The 24,412-nt window shown below is 42.9% G+C and overlaps 1 long non-coding RNA gene across 1 annotated transcript; it reads right to left on the bottom strand.

Moving 5' to 3' along the window:
• Positions 1–982: 982 nt before the first annotated feature.
• Positions 983–14,523, bottom strand: LOC137314521 (uncharacterized). Its single transcript, XR_010961215.1, has 4 exons — positions 14,468–14,523; positions 11,998–12,073; positions 3,915–4,010; positions 983–1,087 (listed from the first exon to the last, which is right to left on the bottom strand). It is a non-coding gene; the product is annotated as an uncharacterized lncRNA (long non-coding RNA).
• Between the last annotated feature and the right edge of the window lie 9,889 nt (positions 14,524–24,412).

Genomic DNA, 24,412 nt, shown 5'->3' with positions numbered 1-24,412 from the left:
CAATCTACACAAAATATTCTTTGCCTGTGAGGCCATGGCAACTCACAGATGTGTGTGAAGTGCTTCAGTGTATTAGCATCCTGCCAGGTGAGTGTGTTTTCACAGGATTAATGACAAATCAAATGAATATTTATCCTCTTTCATTCGTCCTTTGAATTTCTGATTCCCAGATTCTGACAATCTCTAAATAAACGGCTAAAGTCAAACATTCTGATTCTCAGAAGTGAAATAAACGTTTGAAATCATAATTTCATCACTTACTTTTCAGGTGACTGGGTATTTCAGATAAACCTCGTCCGATGTTCATATAATCAAATGGATCAGGACCTGTTTAATTCAATTAGATTTCATGAAATCAGATCTGTGTAATATTATAGTAAATTCTGCAGTGTTTCAATCTGAAATTGAATTCAGTGTGTGATTTTACCGTACCAAGTTCCTGCATCTCTGTCAGTATTTTGTCCAACTTTGGTACCACATGGTGCATTTTCACAAAGGATTCCCACATCACCCTTCGGGCCCGAGAGCCTTTCTCCATCACCAGATTTAGGAGAAGTTTGGAACTGTCCGCCCTGTTTCCCTTCTCCACGAGATCAACGACTGTCTGTAAAGAATAATAATTAATATATTTGTCCCTCCTTTTCCCAGTCCCACTAAAGCTGCTTCTCTTTTTTTCCAGTCCCACACAAGAGTTATACCTGAACCGTTCCCCTGTCCTTTGTAAAGACACTGACCGATCCACTGGGTATTTTCACCTCTTCCTATCATTGTTTCAGATTCACTGTATTTTCAGTTTGATCCATTTCTTTCCTATTTGACCTGTTTCTCTTCTGTCACAATCTATGATTCTAAGATCTGATATCCTGTTAGTTCTGTGATGTTTAAATAATCCAACATCATTCTGTGTCCCTCCCACTTACCCGATGTTCCTGTCCACTGAAATGCCTCTCGTATGTTAACAACGAGCTGACTCCGTCCACCACTTCTTCAATCGCCTGTTCTAGTCTGTCCCGGTAGAATTTCGTCAACTGGAACAGCTGGTAATCGTCGCACTTTGTCAGGAACTCAGTGATTGCAGTTTTCGGATCTGTGAACAAAAATGGAGAAAAATAAACACATTATCGACTTTCTATCCGGGCGGCTACATTTCCTCTTATACCAAACGGCTGAAGCCTCCTGTGAGGCACATTATCAAACACCTTCTGAAAACCCATATGCACCGCGTGTGCTGCATCCCAACGATCTATACAGTCACCTCTCAACAAAGCTGTATCAGATTTGCCGAATACAACTTTTCTGCAGCGAATCAATTCCAGCCTCCCCTGATCATCCCCTGTATCTCTCAATGTTCACTAATTCGACCTGGAATTGCAGATTCGAGGAGTTTGCCCACAACTGATGGAGACTAATTGGTCTCCAGTTACCCTTTGACCCTCTCTCCCTATTTTATCAGGGACATTACTTGGGCTCCTTCAGTCCACCTGGATATTTTTGATAACAATCGAGGATTGAGAAATTGTGGTCAGGGCCCCTCCCAACTCCTCTCTGACTTCCTTTAACAGCCTCGGGTGCGTTATTTCTGGGCCCAGTGATTTATCCACCTCGGCGATGTTTCTCAGATCCAAATCCTTCTCTACGGTTGTCTCTGACTATGGGCCCACATCCTTCTGCAGTACACCAACATTTTCACTTCGACCATCATTTTTAGAAACGAAAGAAAATATTCTGTATCTCCCCAAAACTTCATCTCCAACTAGTTTCCCCTCGTTCCCCCTCTATCTCACCTCCACTGCTGGCGGGTCTGAAAATCCAACCGAGAATTGTGCTATTTCCCTTCCTACATATGGATTCTATCTGAACACAGCTCCCTGCACCATCCTTATGTTCAAAACCTCTCCTTCTCTCTGTTCTACTTTAAGATTCTCCTTAAAACCTATCTCTTTGTCCAAGCTTTTGGGTCACCCGTCCTAATATCTCCTTATTTGACTCGGTTTCAACTTTTGCTTGATAATCGCTCGGGTGAAGCGCCCTGGGTCGTTTTACTGCATTAAAGGTGCTTTATAAATGCAAGTTGTTGTTGTTCTAGCTCTGTAATGGAACCTTTTATTAATATTGGCGTCCAGAGCTAATTTTCTCTCCCCTCAAAATGTTATAACCAGGAACATTTCGCTCTGTATCCTGTGAAAACTCAGATTCTGTCTTATAAATACCAGATCATATCTCTTATGCTTCTGACTTTCCAAATGTGTTTGGAATGGTATTTTATATTCACAGACATAAAACAGAACCATAACTCCGATTTTTTGGAATGTTCATCCGTTTTCGTTTCTTTGCTTTTTTTCAAATTTCAAGTGACGTCATCTCTCTGTACTTCAAAACCACTTTCATTTTTACCTGCGAAGAACTTTTCACGATTTCATAAATCTTCTGTTCCCGCTCCAACAGTTTTATTAATTCCACTCTCCAGTCTCAGACCCGAATATTTCACATTCTTCTCCCCTACTACATTCACCCAGTCTGTAAAACCATTGTTGTTCGGTTCAGACCGTGACCGTCCCTTCCCTTCTCCCTGAACTCACTCTACTCCCCAAGACCGTGAACCCTTCCCTCCTGCTCCATTCACTCAGTCTGTAAAACCATTGTTGGTCAGTTCAGACCGTGACCGTCCCTTCCCTTCTCCCTGAACTCACTCTAGTCCCCAAGACCGTGAACCCTTCCCTCCTGCTCCATTCACCCAGTCTGTAAAACCATTGTTGGTCGGTTCAGACCGTGACCGTCCCTTCCCTTCTCCCTGAACTCACTCTATCCCCAAGACCGTGAACCCTTCCCTCCTGCTCCATTCACCCAGTCTGTAAAACCATTGTTCCTCGGTTCAGACCGTGACCGTCCCTTCCCTTCTCCCTGAACTCACTCCAGTCCCCAATACCGTGTACCCTTCCCTCCTGCTCCATTCACCCAGTCTGTAAAACCATTGTTGGTTAGTTCAGACCGTGACCGTCCCTTCCCTTCTCCCTGAATTCACTCCAGCGCTCCAAGACAGTGAACCCTTCCCTCCTGCTCCAGCCACACATTCACCTGTCTCATATTTCGCCGCTAACACGGCACAATGCAAACCATTCTGGAGATCACTACCTGGAGGCGTTGTTTTTTTAAACTACTACTGCCTCAGTCTTAATATTCCCTCTATAAATGTATTTCGATCCGTGTTATGGGTTCCGACCATGACTATTTTCTGCTCTCCTTTCCTTCCCAGAGATGGTCCCACCAGTTCCTGGAAATTCTTCCTTCTGGCACCAGGGAGGCAACTTACCATCAGGGACCTGCTCAGTGCTGCAGAAGAGTCTCTCTATTCCCCGACTATAGAATCTCCCACCACTATCACTCTCCTCTTCCTGTGTCCCACCTGCCTCTCAACCCCCGCCCCACTCAGGGCGTCCCCCTGCTCCCTGGTCTCACACTGTTACTCCGCTGATTCACTGTCTCTTTGACACCAGGGAGGTAACTTCCCATTCAGGGCTGCAGAAGAGTCTCTCTATTCCCCTGACTGTAGAATCTCCCACCACTATCGCTCTCCTATTCCTGTGTCCCACCTGCCTCTCATCCCCCGCCCCACTCGGGGTGTACCCCTGCTCCCTGGTCTCACACTGTTACTCAGGAAGACCATCCTCCGAGTCACTGTCTCTATCCTCCTTACAGTCCCCAACATTGGTACCTACTGTACAGTTCCAGTACTCAGGAGATCCCTCCACCTGTGACTGCACTATCCGTCCAGATGGTCACTCACTTCCCACTATCTACACAGTATCTGTGCTGTTACCTCTTCCTGTGTGAGCTGCAGGTTCCTGTTTGCGATCTGAACCCTTTGTCAGGATAGATTTGAAGATTTGATATTTTGATGAATTTTCTGAACCTACCTGTGTCCATTTTCATTCTTGTTGAAGATGTTTGACCTTCTCCCCTGTTTGGACCTTCAGCCATGTTGGTGACAGAAGTTCCCAGATTCTGATGCTCTGTAATAAATATAATATTCATAGTAAGGTTGGACAGAAATATTAAAATGAGCAGGAGAGCGTTCCCTTGTTAAACATGATACCAAGTCCCTTCTCCCCCATCAGTACAACAGCTGTTAGCTCTGGGATGGAGCATTTCCCGAGTGTTATGATCAACACTCCACATCAGGTGCAACACAGACAGCTGCCCAGTGAAATCCAGTGAGTCCCGCTGATCTCCACAACCCAGTTCCAGACGGGCACCCGTCAGCCGAGTCTCTGAACTGGGTGCGCCCATTGGTAAGGTTAACTCACATAGTACAGGCCAGAACCAGCCTCATTACTGAGGTAGTGAATAATCTGGAGGGAAATATTGAGCAGGGTGATCATTGATTAATTAAATGACCCTCACTCGGTTTTACACAGTCTGGGGGTATTGCATTATCTTATTCACAGACTTGCGTTGAATATTTTGATTTGTTCAGCTTCGTTATTAAATTTAGATACTTCATGCAAATGATATATTTCGACGAACACAATAAAAAGCTGGGTGGGATTCCTCTGGTTTCAATGGACAGTGACATTATCCGGGTGTTCATGGAGATGTGTCCTTGTTGGTGCTTCAATGAGAATATTTTTACAATATCTCCCATGGTGTCAGCACCTGACGAATGAGCACTGTGGATGGTGAGGAGATTTACCACTGTTCTAATATTGACACTAATGAGCACTGCAGGAGGTGAGGAGATTTATCACGATTCTAATGTTTCCACCAATGAACACTGTAGGAGGTGAGGAGATTTACCACTGTTCCAATATTAACACTAATGAGCACTGCAGGAGGTGAGGAGATTTACCACTGTTCTAATATTAACACTAATGAGCACTGTAAGAGGTGAGGAGACTTACCACTGTTCAAATATTAACATTAATGAGCACTGTAGGAGGTGAGGAGATTTACCACTGTTCTAATATTAACACGAATGAGCACTGTCGGAGATGAGGAGATTTACCACTGTTCCAATATTAACACTAATGAGCACTGTAGGAGGTGAGGAGATTTACCACTGTTCCAATATTAACACTAATGAGCACTGTAGGAGGTGAGGAGATTTACCACTGTTCCAATATTAACACTAATGAGCACTGTAGGACGTGAGGAGATTTACCACTGTTGTAATATTAACACTAATGGGCACTGTAGGAGTTCAGGAGATTTACCACTGTTCTAATATTAACACTAATGAGCACTGTAGGAGGTGAGGAGATTTACCACTGTTCTAATATTAACACTAATCAGCACTGTAGGAGGTGAGGAGATTTACCACTTTTCGAAAATTATCACTAATGAACACTGTAGAAGGTGAGGAGATTGACCACTGTTCTAATATTAACACGAATGAGCACTGTCCGAGGTGAGGAGATTTACCACTGTTCTGATATTAATACTAATGAGCACTGTAGCAGGTGAGGAGATTTACTACTTTTCAAAAATTAACACTAATGAGCACTGTCGGAGGTGAGGAGATTGACCACTGTTGTAATATTAACACAAATGAGCACTGCAGGAGGTGAGGAGATTTACCACTGTTCTAATATTAACACTAATCATCACTGTAGGAGGTGAGGAGATTTACCATTGTTATAATATTAACACTAATGAGCACTGTAGAAGGTGAGGTGATTTACCACTGTTATAATATTAACACTAATGAGCATTGTAGAAGGTGAGGAGATTTACCACTGTACTAATATTAACAATAATAGCACTGTAGGAGGAGAAGAGATTTACCACTGTTCTAATATTAACATTAATGAGCACTGTATGAGGTGAGGAGATTTACCACTGTTTTAATATTAACACTAACGAGCATTGTAGGAGGTGAGGAGATTTACCACTGTTCTAATATTAACACTAACGAGCATTGTAGGAGGTGAGGAGATTTACCACTGTTCTAATATGAACACGAATGTGCACTGTAGTAGGTGAGGAGATTTGCCAATGTTCAATATTAACAATAATGATCACTGTAGGAGGCGAGGAGATTTACCACTGTTCTAATATTAACAATAATGAGCACTGTAGGAGGTGAGGAGATTTGCCACTGCTCCAATATTAACACTAATGAGCACTGTAGGAGGAGAGGAGATTTACCACTGTTATAATATTAACACTAATGAGCACTGTAGAAGGTGAGGAGATTTACCACTGTTCTAATATTAACACGAATGAGCACTGTAGGAGGTGAGGAGATTTACCACTGTTCTGATATTAATACTAATGAACACTGTAGCAGGTGAGGAGATTTACCACTTTTCGAAAATTAACACTAATGAGCACTGTAGGAGGTGAGGAGATTAACCACTGTTCTAATATTAACACTAATCATCACTGTAGGAGGTGAGGAGATTTACCAGTGTTATAATATTAACACTAATGAGCACTGTAGAAGGTGAGGAGATTTACCACTGTTATAATATTAACAATAATGAGCACAGTAGGAGGTGAGGAGATTTACCACTGTTATAATATTAACACTAATGAGCACAGTCGGAGGTGAGGAGATTTACCACTGTTATAATATTAACACTAATGAGCACAGTAGGAGGTGAGGAGATTTACCACTGTTATAATATTAACACTATTGAGCAATGCAGGAGGTGAGGAGATTTATCACTGTTATAATATTAACACTAATGAGCACTGTAGAAGATGAGAAGATTTACCACTGTTATAATATTAACACTAATGAGCACAGTAGGAGGTAAGGAGATTTACCACTGTTATAATAATAACACTATTGAGCACTGCAGGAGGTGAGGAGATTTACCACTGTTCTAATATTAACACTAATCATCACTGTAGGAGGTGAGGAGATTTACCACTGTTCTAATATTAACACTAATGAGCACTGTAGGAAATTAGGAGATTTACCACTATTCGAAAAATAACACTAATGAGCACTGTAAGAGGTGAGGAGATTTACCACTGTTCTGATATTAACACTAATGAGCACTGTAGGAGGTGAGGAGATTTACCACTGTTCTAATATTAACACTAATGAGCACTGTTGGAGATGAGGAGATTTACCACTGTTCCAATATTAACACTAATGAGCACTGTAGGAGGTGAGGAGATTTACCACTGTTCTAATATTAACACTAATGAGCACTGTAAGAAATTAGGAGATTTACCACTTTTCGAAAAATAACACTAATGAGCACTGTAAGAGGTGAGGAGATTTACCACTGTTCTTATATTAACACTAATGAGCACTGTAGGAGGTGAGGAGATTTACCACTGTTCTAATATTAACACTAATGAGCACTGTCGGAGATGAGGAGATTTACCACTGTTCCAATATTAACACTAATGAGCACGGTAGGAGGTGAGGAGATTTACCACTGTTCCAATAGTAACACTAATGAGCGCTGTCGGAGGTGAGGAGATTTACCACTGTTCCAATATTAACACTAATGAGCAATGTAGGACGTGAGGAGATTTACCACTGTTGTAATATTAACACTAATGGGCACTGTAGGAGTTCAGGAGATTTACCACTGTTCAAATATTAACACTAATGAGCACTGTAGGAGGTGAGGAGATATACCACTGTTCTAATATTAACTGTAATCAGCACTGCAGGAGGTGAGGAGATTTACCACTTTTCGAAAATTAACACTAATGAACACTGTAGAAGGTGAGGAGATTTACCACTGTTCTAATATTAATACGAATGAGCACAGTCGGAGGTGAGGAGATTTACCACTGTTCTGATATTAATACTAATGAGCACTGTAGCAGGTGAGGAGATTTACTACTTTTCGAAAATTAACACTAATGAGCACTGTCGGAGGTGAGGAGATTGACCACTGTTGTAATATTAACACAAATGAGCACTGTAGGAGGTGAGGAGATTTACCATTGTTATAATATTAACACTAACGACCATTGTAGAAGGTGAGGAGATTTACCACTGTTATAATATTAACACTAATGAGCACAGTAGGAGGTGAGGAGATTTACCACTGTTCCAATATTAACATTAATGAGCACTGTAGGAGTTGAGGAGATTTACTACTGTTCGAATTTTAACACTAATGGGCACTGTAGGGGTTCAGTAGATTTATCACTGTTCAAATATTAACACTAATGAGCACTGTAGGTGGTGAGGAGATTTACCACTTTTCTAATATTAACACTAATCAGCACTGTAGGAGGTGAGGAGATTTACCACTTTCGAAAATTAACACTAATGATCACTGTAGGAGGTCAGGAGATTTACCACTGTTCTAATACTAACACAAATCAGCACTGCAGGAGGTGAGGTGATTTAACACTGTTCTAATATTAACACTAATCATCACTGTAGGAGGTGAGGAGATTTACCACTGTTATAATATTAACACTAATGACACTGTAGAATGTGAGGAGATTTAGCACTGTTATAATATTAACACGAATGAGCACTGCAGGAGGTGAGGAGATTTACCACTGTTATAATATTAACACTAATGAGCACTGTAGAAGGTGAAGAGATTTACCACTGTTATAATATTAACACTAATGAGCACAGTAGGAGGTAAGGAGATTTACCACTGTTATAATATTAACACTAATGAGCACAGTAGGAGGTGAGGAGATTTACCACTGTTATAATGTTAACACTATTGAGCACTGCAGGAGGTGAGGAGATTTACCACTGTTCTAATATTAACACTAATCATCACTGTAGGAGGTGAGGAGATTTACCACTGTTCTAATATTAACACTAATGAGCACTGTAGGAAATTAGGAGATTTACGACTTTTCGAAAAATAACACTAATGAGCACTGTAAGAGGTGAGGAGATTTACCACTGTTCTGATATTAACACTAATGAGCACTGTAGGAGGTGAGGAGATTTACCACTGTTCCAATATTAACATTAATGAGCACTGTAGGAGTTGAGGAGATTTACCACTGTTCGAATATTAACACTTATGAGCACTGTAGGACGTGAGGAGATTTACCACTGTTGTAATATTAACACTAATGGGCACTGTAGGGGTTCAGTAGATTTACCACTGTTCAAATATTAACACTAATGATCACTGTAGGAGGTCAGGAGATTTACCACTGTTCTAATATTAACATAAATGAGCACTGCAGGAGGTGAGGTGATTTACCACTGTTCTAATATTAACACTAATCATCACTGTAGGAGGTGAGGAGATTTACCACTGTTATAATATTAACACTAATGACACTGTAGAATGTGAGGAGATTTGGCACTGTTGTAATATTAACACTAATGGGCACTGTAGGGGTTCAGTAGATTTACCACTGTTCAAATATTAACACTAATGATCACTGTAGGAGGTCAGGAGATTTACCACTGTTCTAATATTAACATAAATGAGCACTGCAGGAGGTGAGGTGATTTACCACTGTTCTAATATTAACACTAATGAGCACAGTAGGAGGTAAGGAGATTTACCACTGTTATAATATTAACACTAATGAGCACAGTCGGAGGTGAGGAGATTTACCACTGTTATAATGTTAACACTATTGAGCACTGCAGGAGGTGAGGAGATTTACCACTGTTCTAATATTAACACTAATCATCACTGTAGGAGGTGAGGAGATTTACCACTGTTCCAATATTAACACTAATGAGCACTGTAGGAGGTGAGGAGATTTACCACTGTTCCAATATTAACACTAATGAGCACTGTAGGACGTGAGGAGATTTACCACTGTTGTAATATTAACACTAATGGGCACTGTAGGAGTTCAGGAGATTTACCACTGTTCAAATATTAACACTAATGAGCACTGTAGGAGGTGAGGAGATTTACCACTGTTCTAATATTAACACTGATCAGCACTGTAGGAGGTGAGGAGATTTACCACTTTTCGAAAATTAACACTAATGAACACTGTAGTAGGTGAGGAGATTTACCTCTGTTCTAATATTAACAAAATGAACACTTTCGGAGGTGACGAGATTAACCACTGTTTTGATATTAACACTATCGAGGATTGTAGGAGGTGAGGAGATTTACCACTGTTCTAATATGAACACGAATGAGCACTGTAGTAGGTGAGGAGATTTGCCACTGTTCCAATATTAACAATAATGAGCACTGTAGGAGGCGAGGAGATTTACCACTGTTCTAATATTAACACTAATGAGCAGTGTAGGAGGTGAGGAGATTTGCCACTGTTCCAATATTAACAATAATGAGCACTGTCGGAGATGAGGAAATTTACCACTGTTCCAATATTAACAATAATGAGCACTGTAGGAGGTGAGGAGATTTACCACTGTTGTAATGTTAACACTAATGGGCACTGTCGGAGTTCAGGACATTTACCACTGTTCAAATATTAACACTTATGAGCACTGTCGGAGGTGAGGAGATTTACCACTGTTCTAATATTAACACTAATCAGCACTGTAGGAGGTGAGGAGATTTACCACTTTTCGAAAATTAACACTAATGAACACTGTAGGAGTTGAGGAGATTTACCTCTGTTCTAATATTAAAACTAATGAACACTGTAGGAGGTGAGGAGATTTCCCACTGTTCTGATATTAACACTAATGAGCAAGGTCGGAGGTGAGGAGATTAATCAATGATCTAATATTAACACTAATGAGCACTGTCGGAGGTGAGGAGATTTACCAATGATCTAATATTAACACTAATGAGCACTGTAGGAGGTGAGGAGATTTTCCACTGATCTTATATTAACACTAATGAGCACTGTCGGAGGTGAGGAGATTTACCACTGTTCCAATATTAACACTAATGAGCACTGTAGGAGGTGAGGAGATTTACCACTGTTCTAATATTAACACTAATGACACCCCACTAACCCAGTCCTGCGATGTGAGAACTCCCAAGTTCCATGTCACTACGTCAATGAATCAGCTGCTTCTCTTGTCCCTTACCAATCACATTAGTTTTAACAATTACAATTCCCCAAGCTCTTGGTATAGCTTCACTTTGAATGAACTGTCCATGAAATCGTTCAACTGGAGACCGTCCCAGAGAGATTTATGAACAATAACCTCCTGCAGGCGGCGTTATCATTTGACTGCATTCCTGACACAGATGTTCTTTCCTCCCGGGCTTACCGCTATCACAGGTACCTTTCTGCAGCCAATTCGGATCACACCACGTGTGAATGAACGGGAGTCAGTGAATATGATTGGTCCTGACTGCATCCCACCGCCGTGCTGAAGAACGAGCTGTCGCCCAGACAAACTATGGCAGTGCACCGATTATACTGACTTTACCCGCCAATGCACAAGCTGGACCTGCTGTGTCCAGTGCACAGAATCAAGGACTAATTGGACCCGGACAATCAGCGCCCTATCAGTCACCTCTCAATCATCAGCAAAGTGATGGAGGGAGTTGGTCCATCAAGTAACATTCGCTCGTCAATAATCTGCCCGCCAGCGCTCAGAACTAATTCCGCCAGAACCACTCGGTTTCAGACTTCTTTCTGGTGTCAATCCATAAATGGATGCGAGAAAGGAGAACCAGAGGAGAAGTGAGAGGAACTCATCCCGTCAACAAGCGGCGTTTGATCGGGTGCTGCACCAAAGAGCTCCAGCAAACTGAGGTCAACGGGAGTCAAAGGGAAAACCTCCAGTGGCTGGAATCATCCGGGCCACCGCATTGGGTTATGTTGGTGGTTGGGGACTGTGTTAAATGTTGCAAAGTGTCAACCTCCAACTGTTTGTTCATAAGCGATGTAATAATTCAGAAATATCTTCCAATAATATTTTAAACAATAGAATTTTAGCGGAAGAGAATAGATTGAGGTTTTTGTCTCTTAAATGACCCTTCCACGAATGTTAATTTCAGGAAATAAGCAACCTTTACATTCTGATCCGTGAGTAATTCCCCGACTTTCAATATAATTGAATTACTTCACCATAAACGGTGAATTCCCCATTGGTCTACTTTGAAACACAATCATTGTGCTCAGTATATTCGGGGACCTTACCTTGTGCTCCGGCTCCTGATCCTGGTTCCAGAGTGTCCGGGTAAGTTAGTGGGGTCTTCAGGTTAATGAACACACCCTGGGTAAAGATCAGTTACACGTCACCGTCATAAACACGACCTTCAGCCTGATCAGTGCAATCGTCCCCGCCCTGTTCTCTGGTGTGGGGCTCGGTCTGAATCACGCACCGTCTCATTCAAATTGAAATAGTCTGATAAATTACTGATATTTTAACCAAAGTCATTAATTCTTTGTGTGGAAAAAAATACCAAATCAACCCACCCCCCACCCCAGCTCTTGCATCTGTGGTTCAGAAGACCCCGCGGTGAAACTGTGTTCTGTAGCCGGATTCAGTTCCATGTCCTCAATTCGATTTTAATACTCAGTATAAAACCTGTTTATTATCGAACCATAAAAGGACACAGATGGCAATGGGCCAAGCTCGCTGTTAGTTTATTGGGGTCAAACACCAGAGGGAAGGATTAAGTGAACTCTTTGAGTTGAAACGTTTCGTGTTTGGAATTATCTCCCCTTTTGATAATTGACTGTTTCATTGTCCCGATTCCAGCTCTGTATAAATGTAACACATTGCGATCCCGGCTCTATTAATCTCAGTATTGGGTCTATTATAATGCTAATCTGATCCAATTGCCCTGAATTTGTACCATTCCTGTCACATGACTGGTTACACTTTATCTTCCAATCATGGCCATTTATTACCAACAGAGCAATGAATATAATCTCCGGCAGATAGTCTCCAGTTAATGAGTAACAGTCTCGGCCTTGATCAGGATATTCACACCCTTCAGTATCAGGATCCAGGTTTCACTTACTGGAACTGATTCAGCAAATCTGTACGGTAAACAAGTGACTTTTCAGTTCATCGGCCTGTTAATCTTTATTGGGGATGATGGAATTTCACCTTTTCATTCAATCTTTGTTGTAAAAGTTTAGCAGCGGGTTCAATTTATTGTGAGGCTGAGAAACTCTGAACATGAAATTCACTTCCAAATTAGTATTTGTATTTAATAGAAATATTAAAGTCCATTGCGACTCCTCCATGTCTGATTCCACTTCTTGCTTCTCTCACCTCCCACTCCAGTTACGGCTCCCCCTGCTTCGTGTGTGAAATCCCTATCTTTTACCTGTCTACTCTCTCCACCGATTCTGTACCTGACCGCTAATGTTTGTTTCCCCCCTCCCCCAACAGAGACCGGTTCCATATCTGTGACTCCCCTTGTTTCCATTCACTCTGCTCTATGTCTGATTCTGCTCTAACTTGCCTTCCCCAGATGCACTCTCCATACCACCTGCACCTATATTTATTCTGAGGCTGCGAAACTCAACATTAGCATTTGTATTTAATATTAATATTAAACGTTGATATTACCTCGTGCGACTCCTCCGTACCTTATCCCCCTTCCTGCTTCTCCGTGTTGCCGCTCCCAGTTTGTTTATAGATCCCCTGATTCGTGTCTGACATCCCTCCCTTTTACCTGTCTACTTCCCCCACCCATTCTGTGCCCGACCGTTAATGTTTCTTACACTTAATATGTATTTATACACATTTTTCCCATTTGCCTTTCTATTATTTGCACTTTTTTCATATTTCCTTTTTGCAGCTCATAATATTTCCTCTGCCTTCCTTTGTTGTTTTCTATATCTCTCCCAGTCCTCTGGATTACCACTTTACTTGGTATTTGTGTAAGTCACTTCCTTTAGCTTTATACTGCCTCTTATCTCACACGTTCACCATGGTTGCTTGACTACATGTGGAATGTTTTGCTCTTTAGGGATATGTTTTGGATGAACAGCTCTGTTCTATCCACAAAACAAAAGAGCAGACTGAATCCAGCCAATTCCCGCCCTCCCAGCCACCTCTCAATGATCAGTAACCTGATGGACGGACTCATCAATCGGGCCATCAAGAAACATTCACTCATCAATAATCTGTACAGCGACGCTCAGTTCGGGCGGTGCCTCAAATCCCCGGATCCCCACTTCTTCACAGATACAAGAGTTGAATGCTAGAGAAGAAGTGACTGTAACTCGCCTGGACAACAAGGCAGCGTTTGTCTGGGTTTGGCACCAAGGAGCCCCAGCATCCTGAGATCAATGTGGGTCAAAGGGTAAACCGTCCCGTTGCTGGAAACATTGGATTTCGGTGACGGTTAGAGGCTGTGATATACTTTGAAAAGTCTCAACCTCTAACAGTGTCATAAACGAAGATTATCTTTGAATACTCGTTAAAACGCAGAATTTTAGTGAGGAGTTTACATTTGGTAATTTGGTTCTGTTAAATGGCGCTTCTTCCATTAAGTTCACTTGTGTAAAAAAAACAATCGTTTCTTACTTGATCCAATATGGGTACAACTTTTCAATCTCATTGAACTAATACACAATTACACGGCAATGGATCAGTTCTGCTGCATTAAAACACTGTAATTGTGCTCAGTATATTCGGGGTCCTTACCTTGTGCTGAGGCTCCTGATTCTGTTTCCACAGTGTCGGGGAAGTTAGTGTTCTGGGGTCTGCAGGTTAATGAACACAACCTGTGTAAAGATCAGTTACACATCACCGTCATAAACACGACCTTCAGCCTGATCAGTACAATCCCTCCCCGCCCTGTTCTCTGTGTGGGTCTCGGTCTGAATCACACACCGTCTCATTCGGATTGAATTGTTCTGATAAATTACTGATCTTTTAACCAAAGTCATTAATTCTATGCGTGGTAACAATGATTAAATTGTCCCCCAGCTCTTCCATCTGTGGTTCAGGTGACCCCACAGAGAAACTGTGTTCTGTCGCCGGATTCAGTTCCGTGTCCTCAATTCGATTTTATTGCTCATCATAAAACTTATTTATTATCGGAAAATAAAAGGGCAAAGACAGCAAGGGGCAAAGCTCGTTGTTAGTTTATTGGCGTCAAACACCAGAGGGAAGGACACAGTGAACTCTCTGAGTTAAAACGTTAAGTGTTTGGAATTATCTTGCCTTTCGATCAGTAGCTGTTTCTTTATCCCTATTCTAATTCCGTGTAAATGAATTGCATTCGGATCCGGGCTTTATTAATCTCAGTATCAGGCCCTTTATAATGTCAATCTGATCCTTATTGCCCTGAATTTGTACCATTGCCGTCACAAGTTATTTTCCTATTAACAACAGAGCAATGATTACGCAGGCAGAAAGGAAATGGCTGACTGCCAGGCAGAGTAAAAGGACTAGGCATGTCGAGCAGGAGTCCCGTGGGGCCATCTCCCTCTCGACAGATATACGGCTTTGGATACTTTTGGGGGAGTTGGCTTAACAGGGGAAAGCAGCAAGAGCCAAGTTCGTGGCACCACGGGTGGCTCTGCTGCACAGGAGAGGACGAAAGAAGTGGCAGGGCTATATTGATAGAGCATTCAGTTGTAAGGGGAACAGATAGGCGTGTCTGTGGCGGCAAATGTGACTCCAGGATGGTATGTTGCCTCCCTGGTGCTTGGTTCAAGGATGTCACGGAGCGGCTGCAGGGCATTCTGGAGGGGAATGGTGAACAGCCATTAGTCGTGGTCCATATTGGTACCAACGACATAGGTAAAAAGGGATGAGGTCCTGCAAGGTGAATTTAAGGAGTTCGGAGATAAATTAAAAAGCAGGACCTCAAAGAATTACTACCAGTGCCACGTGCTAGTGAGTATAGGAACAGGAGAATAGACCGGATGAATGCGTGGTTGCAGGGATGGTGTAGGAGGGAGGGATTTAGATTCCTGGGACATTGGGACCGGTTCTGGGGGAGGTGTGCGTTGTACAAGCGGGAGGGGTTACAGCCGAGCAGGACCGTGACCAATGTCCTCGCGGGTGGTTTTGCCAGTGCTGTTGGAGAAGGTTTAAACTGGAGTGGCAGGAGGATGGGAACCTGAGCGGGGAGTCAGAAACGAGTAAAGTTAGAGCAGCAAGAGAGGGGAAGACCTATGGGAAATTTTCAATTCAAATAGTACAAACAGTTGTTCAAGAACAAGTGAAAGGGAAAAGCATAGAGCATCAGAAATGAAGTGTACTTTAGGCACTACAGATAAAGTGAAAACTCGAAGGCGTCAAACGATTAACCCAGCATCAAAGCTGAAGGTCAGGCTAGGGTGTATGGCCCAACTAAGAGTTCTAAATACAAATGCACGGAGTATAAGGAATACATTAAATGAACAACAGGTTCAAATTCAAATTGGAGGGTATGACATGATAGCTATTACTGAGACATGGCTGCAGGATGGTTAGGATTGGGAACTAAATATACTGGATTATAAGATCTACAGGAGAGATAGGGAAAATGGAAGAGGGGGAGGAGTAGCCTTAGTGATAAGAGATGAAATCACTTTAATGATAAAGGAGGATATAACGAGAACTAAGCAGCAACAAAGACCTTATGGGTTGAATTGAGAAATCGGCAAGGATCTAAGACTATAGTGTGAGTTTTGTATAGGACCCCTGGCAGCAGCTCTGAAGTGCTAAATTGTGTAAATGCAGAGATTAGACAAGCGTGTAACAAAGACATAGTGGTCCTAATGGGGGCCTTTAACCTTCACATAGATTGGGAAAAGCAGACTTGCAACTGTCAGAAAGGGAGTGAATTTCTTGAGTGTGTCCGGGACAGTTTTCGACAGCAGTATGTCCTAGATGCAACAAGAGGGCAAGCCATACTAGATTTAGTAATGAGTAATGAACCAGATTTAGTTAACAGCTTAACTGCGTGAACATCTATCCAACAGCGTTCATAATATGATCGAGTTCAAGGTAGTGTTTGAAAGGGGAAAAAAGTGAATCAGCTGCTAAGATTCGAGACTTGGGAAAGGCCGACTTCAATGGGATGAGACAGAGACTGTCCACATTAAACTGGGCAAATCTGTTCATGGGTAAAACGAATGATGATCAGTGGGAAATGTTTAAATAAACCATACAGAATCGGTTTATAGCCCTGAGGGGCAAGAACTCTACTTGCCAAAAAAAACAGCCATGGACAATTAAAGAGGTAAGGGACAGTATAAGTCACAAGGAAAGGGCATCCAAAAAGGCAAACAATGGCGAATAGGAAAGAAACAAAGATCAATAAGTGGTCACAAAACAGATGGTAAGAGCTACAAAAAGAGAGTATGAAAATAAACTTGTATGGGATATCAAAACCAATACGAAGAACTTTTACAGTTATATTAGGAAAAAGAGGGTGGTCAGGAGCAGTGTTGGCCCCTTAAAAACTGAAAGTGGGGATATCGTCATTGACAATGGGGAAATGGCGGACATGTTGAATAATTACTTTGCGTGAGTATTTACAGTGGAAAAAGAGGATAGCATGCCGGAAATCCCAAGAAAACTAATATTGACTGGGGAACAGGGACTCAATAAAATTAACATAAGTAAAACAACAGTAATGAAGAAAATAATAGCACGAAAGTGTGTCAAATCCCCAGGAACAAATAGTTATCATCCCAGGGTTTTAAAGGAAGTAGGTGAGCACATTGCAGATGCCCTACCTATAATCTTTCAAAGTTCTCTAGATTCAGGAACCGTCCCTCTAGATTGGAACATTGTACATGTCACTCAGCTTTTTAAAAAAGGAGAGAGAGGGAAACCAGGGAATTATACACCAGTTAGCTAACATCTGTTGTGGGGAAAATGCAGGAATCTATAATTAAGGATAGGGCGACTGAACACCTCGAGAATTTTCAGTTAATCAGAGAGAGCCAGCATGGATTTGTGAAAGGTAGGTCGTGCCTGACAAACCTGATTGAATTTTTTGAAGAGGTGACTAAAGTAGTGGAGAGGGGAATGTCAATGGATGTTATTTATATGGACTTTCAGGAGACATTTGATAAAGTCCCACATAAGAGACTGTTAGCTAAGATAGAAGTCCATCGAATCGAGGGAAAAGTACGGACTTGCAGGCGACAGAGAGTAGGGATAATGTGTAGGTAGTCACATTGGCAGGATGTGACTAGTGGAGTCCCTTAGGGATCTGTCTTGGGCCCTCAATTATTCAAAATATTTATTAACGACGTAGATGAAGGCATAGAAAGTCGCATATCTAAGTTTGCCGATGTCACAAAGATTGGCGGCATTGTAAGCAGTGTAGATGAAAACTTAAAATTACAAAGGGATATTGATAGATTTGGTGAATGGGCAAATCTGTGGCAAATGGAAGTCAATGTAAGCAAATGTGAGATCATCCACTTTGGATCAAAAGTGGATAGAACTGTGTACTTTCTAAATGGTAAAAAGTTAAAAACAGTAGATGTCCAAAGGGACTTCAGGGTTCAAGTACATAGATCATTGAAGTGTCATGAACAGCTGCAGATAATAATCAATAAGGCGAACGGAATGCTGGCCATTTATCTGAAGGACTAGAGTACAAGGGGGCAGAAGTTATGCTGCAGCTATACAAAACCCTGGTTAGTCCGCAACTGGAGTACTATGAGCAGTTCTGGGCACCGCACCTTCGGAAGGACATATTGGCCTTGGAGGGAGTGCAGCGTACGTTTACTGGAGTGATACCCGGACTTCAAGGGTTAAGTTACGAGGAGAGATTACACAAATTGGGGTTGTATTCTCTGGAGTTTCGAAGGTTAAAGGGTGATCTGATCGAAATTTGTAAGATATTAAGGGGAACAGATAGGGTGGATAGAGAGAAACTAATTCCGCTGGTTGGGAATTGTAGGAGTAGGGGGCACAGTCTAAAAATTAGAGCCAGACCTTTCAGGAGTGAGATTAGAAAATGTTTCTACACGCAAAGGATGATAGAAGTTTGGAACTCTCCTCCGCAAACGGCAATTGATACCAGCTCAATTGCTAAATTTAAATCTGAGATAGATAGCTTTTTGTCATCTAAAGGTAATAAGGGATATGGGCCAAAGGCGGGTATCTGGAGTTAGATCACAGATCAGCCATGACCTTATTAAATGGTGGAGCAGGCACGAGGGGCTGAATGGCCTACTCCTGTTCCTAAATTCCTATCTTCCTAAATACCAGCTAGTGCCAATCTGACTTCGTTTGTATCTTTAAGTATAGTGTAACGGTGATTTAATAGGAACAGCAAATGAACCCTCTCCGTGCCTCTCACCATAACAAGCTTGCCCCTCAGTAAGATGGCTGCTTGATTGGCAGCCGTTACGTTTCAGGATCAGGGTGGCCATTTTGTCTTAGCTTCATGGCGGCCAATTTGTTCAATATGACCATCTTGCCTCCCAGTAAGTTGGCCGCCTTGCCCCTCAGTTAAATGGCCGCATTGCCCCTCTGTCAGATGTCCTGCTTGCGCCACAGTAAGATGACTGCCTTACTGGTGTCCACTTTGTTGCAGGTTCATGGCGTTGAAGTTGTTGTTCAGAGATTCATGGTTTCATGGTAACTACGGCAGCAGAGAAGACCATTCGGCCCACTGTGTCAGTGCCAGCTCTTTGAAAGGGTTGTCGAATTAATCCCATTTCCCACTCTGCTCTTTCCCTACAGCCATTGTGAAGGCTTTATAATTGTAGTTGTATTATGGAAATACATATCTATGTATATATGCAAATTGATGTTGTCGTAATTGGTGTAATATATAAATACAAGTTGTTGTTGTTTTCGATAAAGATTGTCTCAATCTTTTACTCTTTAGAATCTTCTCCTTTAATAACTGGGCTTTGTTTCTGTGTAAAGGAATGTTGCTGAGAGATTGTCCCTGGAACTGAGTGAGGGATCATGCTGTGTATTAGTTTTTTAAAAAAACTTTTTTGCTTTGTCTGTTTCAAAAGTCATGAATTTGTTTGAACTCTTTGGCTAATTGGAAAAAGCCACAAACTGTAAGTTGAACACAAACTCCAGGCTTTTTGTCCACTGCTAATTAAAACAAGAGAAAAGAGCAAAGGGAAAGTTCGTTCACCTTCGCAAACTGCAACAAGAAGGGTGAAGTAGAAAAAATGCCCGGGCTTTTTGTTGCCTGCTCCAGGAACAGAAGAGAAAAGAAGCACAGGGGGAATTTAGAACCTGCAGCAAACACTAACCAGGACATGCAGACAGACCAGCACCTTTTAGGGGAGGGGTGAGGGTGAGTGCTGAGTGAGGGAGTGAGTGGCAAAGCAGGAGGGAAAACCCTGCGAACTTGTATTAGAGAGAGAGAAAAGCATCATTTGCTCTTCAGTCTGCCCTGTGTGTCTTTCTGTCTCTCTCTCTCTCCCATCTTTTCTCTCTTTTCTTTCGATTCTCTGCTTTGTAACTGAGGATTTTGTTTGTCAGTGGTGTTTGCTGGGAGATTGCCTGCCTGTGTAATGGAATGAGTGAGTGAGTGAGTGTGAATGTGTATGAGTGAGTGAGTGTGAGGGAGCCCTGGGCTCCTGCTATGCCTTTGTAATCGCTTGCTTTGTTTTAATCAATTCCATTTCACTATCTTTCTCTTCCTGCAGAGGAATATTTTTTGTGGAAATGCTGTAACATGAAGATGTGCAAAGAAAATTTTTGGTAGGACGTTGATTCCTTGGACAGGAAACTTTCTCTCCACAGGGGACTGACCGAGGCCTTCATCACAGGCTGCACGCAATTAACCTCACATGAGTTGTGTTTGGGTCACCGTGAGATCAATGGGACCACTGTGGGATCACGGGTTGCTGTGGGATCTCTGGGACACGGCAAGTTCACTGGGATATTATGGGATCACTGGGACACTGTGGGATCGGGACAATGTGGGATCATTGGGTTGCTGTGAGATCACTGGGACACTGTGGGATCATGGGTTATTCTGAGATCACTGGGACACTGTGGGATCATGGATTACTGTAGGATCACTGGGACACTGCATGTTCACTGGGATATTGTGGGATCACTGAACACTGTGGGATCAGAGGGACACTGCTGGTTCACTGGGATATTGTGTTATCACTGGGACACTGTGGATCAGTTTAAAAAGGATAATGGAATGTTGGCCTTTATTTCAAGAGGGCTGGAATATGAAGGGATGGAAATTAAGTTACAGCTGTAAGGAACTCTGGTTAAACAACACCTGGAGGACTTCATTGAGTTTTGGGCACTGCGCCTCAGGAAGGATATTGGAGGGGGTGCGGCGCAGATTCACCAGAATGATATCAGGGCGGAAAGGGTTAAATTATGAGGCCAGGTTGCATGGACAAGGCTTGTATTCTTCTTAATATAGAAGATTAAGGGGTGATCTAATTGAGGTGTTTAAGATGATTAAAGGAGTTGATAGGGTAGATGGAGAGAAACTACTTCCTCTGGTAGGAAATCCAGAACAAGGGGGCATAACCTTAAAATTAGAGCTTGGCCGTTCACGGGTGATTTCAGGAAGCACTTCTTGACACAAAGGGTAGTGGAAATCTGGAACGCTCTCCCACAAAAGTCTGTTGAGGCGGGGGGTCAATCAGACATTTTAAAACGGAGATTTATAGATTTTTATTAAGCAAGGGTATTAAGGATTCTGGAACCAAGGCGGGTAGAAGGAGTTAAGATGCAGATCAGCCATGATCTAATTGAATAGCGGAACAGGTTCAAAGAGCTGAATTGTCTACTCCTGTTCCTATGTAACAGCGTCGTGGGGCTGAATGACCTCGTTTGTTCCTATGTAACATGCTCGAGGGGCTGAATGACCTCCACCTGTTGCTATGTAAGAGGCTCGATGGACGGAATGTCCTCCTGTTCCTGTGTAACAGGCTCGAAGGGCTGAATGGCCTCGTCCTCTTCGAGTGTAATAGGCTCGAGGGGCTGAATGGACTGTTCCTGTTTCTGTATCACAGGCTCGAGGGGCAATGGCCTCCTCCTGTTCCTGTGTAGCAGCCTTGAAGGGCTGAATGGCCGCCGCCTATTCCGACCTAACAGGCTTGAGGGGCTGAATGGCCTCGTCCTTTTCCAGTGTAATAGGCTCAAGGGGCTGAATGGCTTTCAGTTGCAATATAACAGGCTTGAGGGGCTGAATGGCCTCCTCCTGATACTATCTAACAGGCTTCTGGAGCTGGTTAGCCTCCTGTTCGTGTCTAACAGTCTCGAGTGGCTAAATGGCCTCGTCCTGTACCAGTGTTATAGGCTTGAGGGACTGCATGACCTCCAGTTCCTGTATAACAGGCTCCAGGGGCTGAAAAATCTCAACCTGTTCCTATCTAACAGGCTTGAGGGACTGATTGATCTCCTGTTACTGTGTGACAGGCTCGAAGGGCTCAATGGCCTGCTGCTGTTCCTGTTTAACAGCCTTGAGGTGCTTGCCGCCATTTCATCCAAGATGGCTGCCGTACTCGCTGTCATTTTGTACAAGTTGGCCGCCGGACAAACAGCCATTTTATCCAAGATGGCCGTCGTAATTGCCGCCATTTTTCCAAGATGGCTACCGTACTTGCCGGCATGCGGGCGGTGTGTAAATACACACATATATATGTTATGAATACAGATTGTTGTTGGTGTAATAGTAGTTGTTGTGGTGGTGGTCTGAATATAAAGGTTGCCACTTTGGGTTCACTCTGGTGTGACTAGTTTCATTGTGGGATCAATGTGTGCAATCTTCATTCACTGTAGGGTCGCTGTGGGATCACTGGGGAGGCTCTACGCGGTACTTACCGCCATTTTGTCCAAGATGGCCAAAGTACTTGCTGCCATTTTGCCAAAGGTGGCTGCTGTAGGTGCTGCAATGCTGGCCGCGTGTAAATACACACACATATATATCATATATTTCTATGATACATATCTTATAAAGACAAGTTATTGTTGTGGTCATGTTCTAAGTATAAAGACTGCCAAGCTGGGATCACTGTGAGGTGACTGTGTGCATTCTGGGAACCCTGGGTGCAATCTGGGACCACCCTGAGCTGACTGGATTCACTCTGGGATGCTGCGTGCAATCCGGGATCACTCTGGGGTGACTGGGTGCATGCTGGGATCCATCGGTGCACTCTGGAATCATTCTATGGTGACGAGGTGCACTCTGGGATCACTGAGGGTACATTGGGACATTCTAGGATCACTGTCGACACTCTGCATGGTAACTTCCGCCGTTGTGTCCAAGATGGCTGCTGAGTTGTTGCCATTTTATCCAAGATGGCTGCCGCACTGGTCGCCATTTTGTCCAAGATGGAAACCGTATTTGCGCTCATTTTGTCGAACATGGCCGCAATAGTTATCACCATTATGTTCAAGATGACCGCCGTACTTGCAGCTTTTTTTCCAAAATGGCCGCCGTTATTGCCGCCATTTTGACCAGGAAGGCCGCTGGACAAATCCGCGTTTTGTCCAAGAAGGCTCCTGTACTTGCAGTCATGCGGGCCGAGTGCAAATACACATATATATGTTATAAATACAAGTTGTTGTTGTGGTAGCAGTTGTTGTGGTGATGGTCCAGCTATAAAGACTGTCACTCTCGGATCACTGTGGGGTGAATGGCTGCATTCTGGAATCCCTGGGTGTACTCTGGGATCGCTGTGGGGTGACTAAGTGCACTCGAGATCCCTGAGTGCACTCTGGGATCACTCTGCGGTGACTGGATGCATTCTGGGATCCCTGGACGCACTCTGGGATCACTCTGCAGTGACCGGATGCACTCTGGGATCACTCTGAGGTGACTGGTTTGACTCTGGGATACTGCGAGCACTCGGGGATTATTTCGGGGTGACTGTGTTCACTCTGGGATCCTTGGGTGCACTTTGGGATCACTCTGTGGGTCGAGGTGCACTCTGGGATCACTGTGGCTTCACTGGGACTTTCTGGGATCACTGTCGTATCACTGTCGACATTCTGAGTGGTAATTGCCGCCATTTTCTCCAAGATGGCCGCTGTGCTTGCCGCCATTTTGTCCAAAATGGCTGACATACTAACGGCCATTTTGTCCAAGATGGCTGCAATAGTTGCGGCAATTTTTTCAATGAAAGCCGCCGTACTTTCCGCCATTTTTTCCAAAATGCCAGCCACGCTGTCCGTGTCTTAATGCACATATATATATATATGTTCTATATATTATAAATACATGTTGTTGTTGCAGTAGTAGTTGTTGTGGTGGTGCTCTAAATAAAAACGCTGCAACTCTGCGATCCCTCTGGGGTGACTGGGTGCACTCTGGGATCCCTTGGTGCAGTTTGGGATCAAAATGGGGTGAATGAGTACACTCTGGGACCACTGTGGGGATACTGGGAGATTCTGCAGTCACTGTGGTATCACTGGGGACATTCTGTGTGGTACTTTCCGTCATTTTTTCCAAGATGGCTGCCGCACCAACGATATTTGTCCAAGAAGGCCGACGGATATTCCGCGATTTTGTCCAAGATGCCGCCGTGCTGGTCATGTGTAAATACACATATATATGTATATAATATATATATATATATATTTATTATGAATACAAGTATTTGTTGTTGTCGTAGTAGTTGTTGTGGTGGTGGTCTAAATATAAAGATTGCCACTCAGGGATCCATCTCGGATGCCCATTGC

Source organism: Heptranchias perlo, unplaced genomic scaffold (genome assembly GCF_035084215.1).
Source record: "Heptranchias perlo isolate sHepPer1 unplaced genomic scaffold, sHepPer1.hap1 HAP1_SCAFFOLD_52, whole genome shotgun sequence".
In the NCBI taxonomy this organism is placed as follows: domain Eukaryota; kingdom Metazoa; phylum Chordata; class Chondrichthyes; order Hexanchiformes; family Hexanchidae; genus Heptranchias; species Heptranchias perlo.
This window is presented reverse-complemented; position numbering and strand designations above follow the sequence as displayed.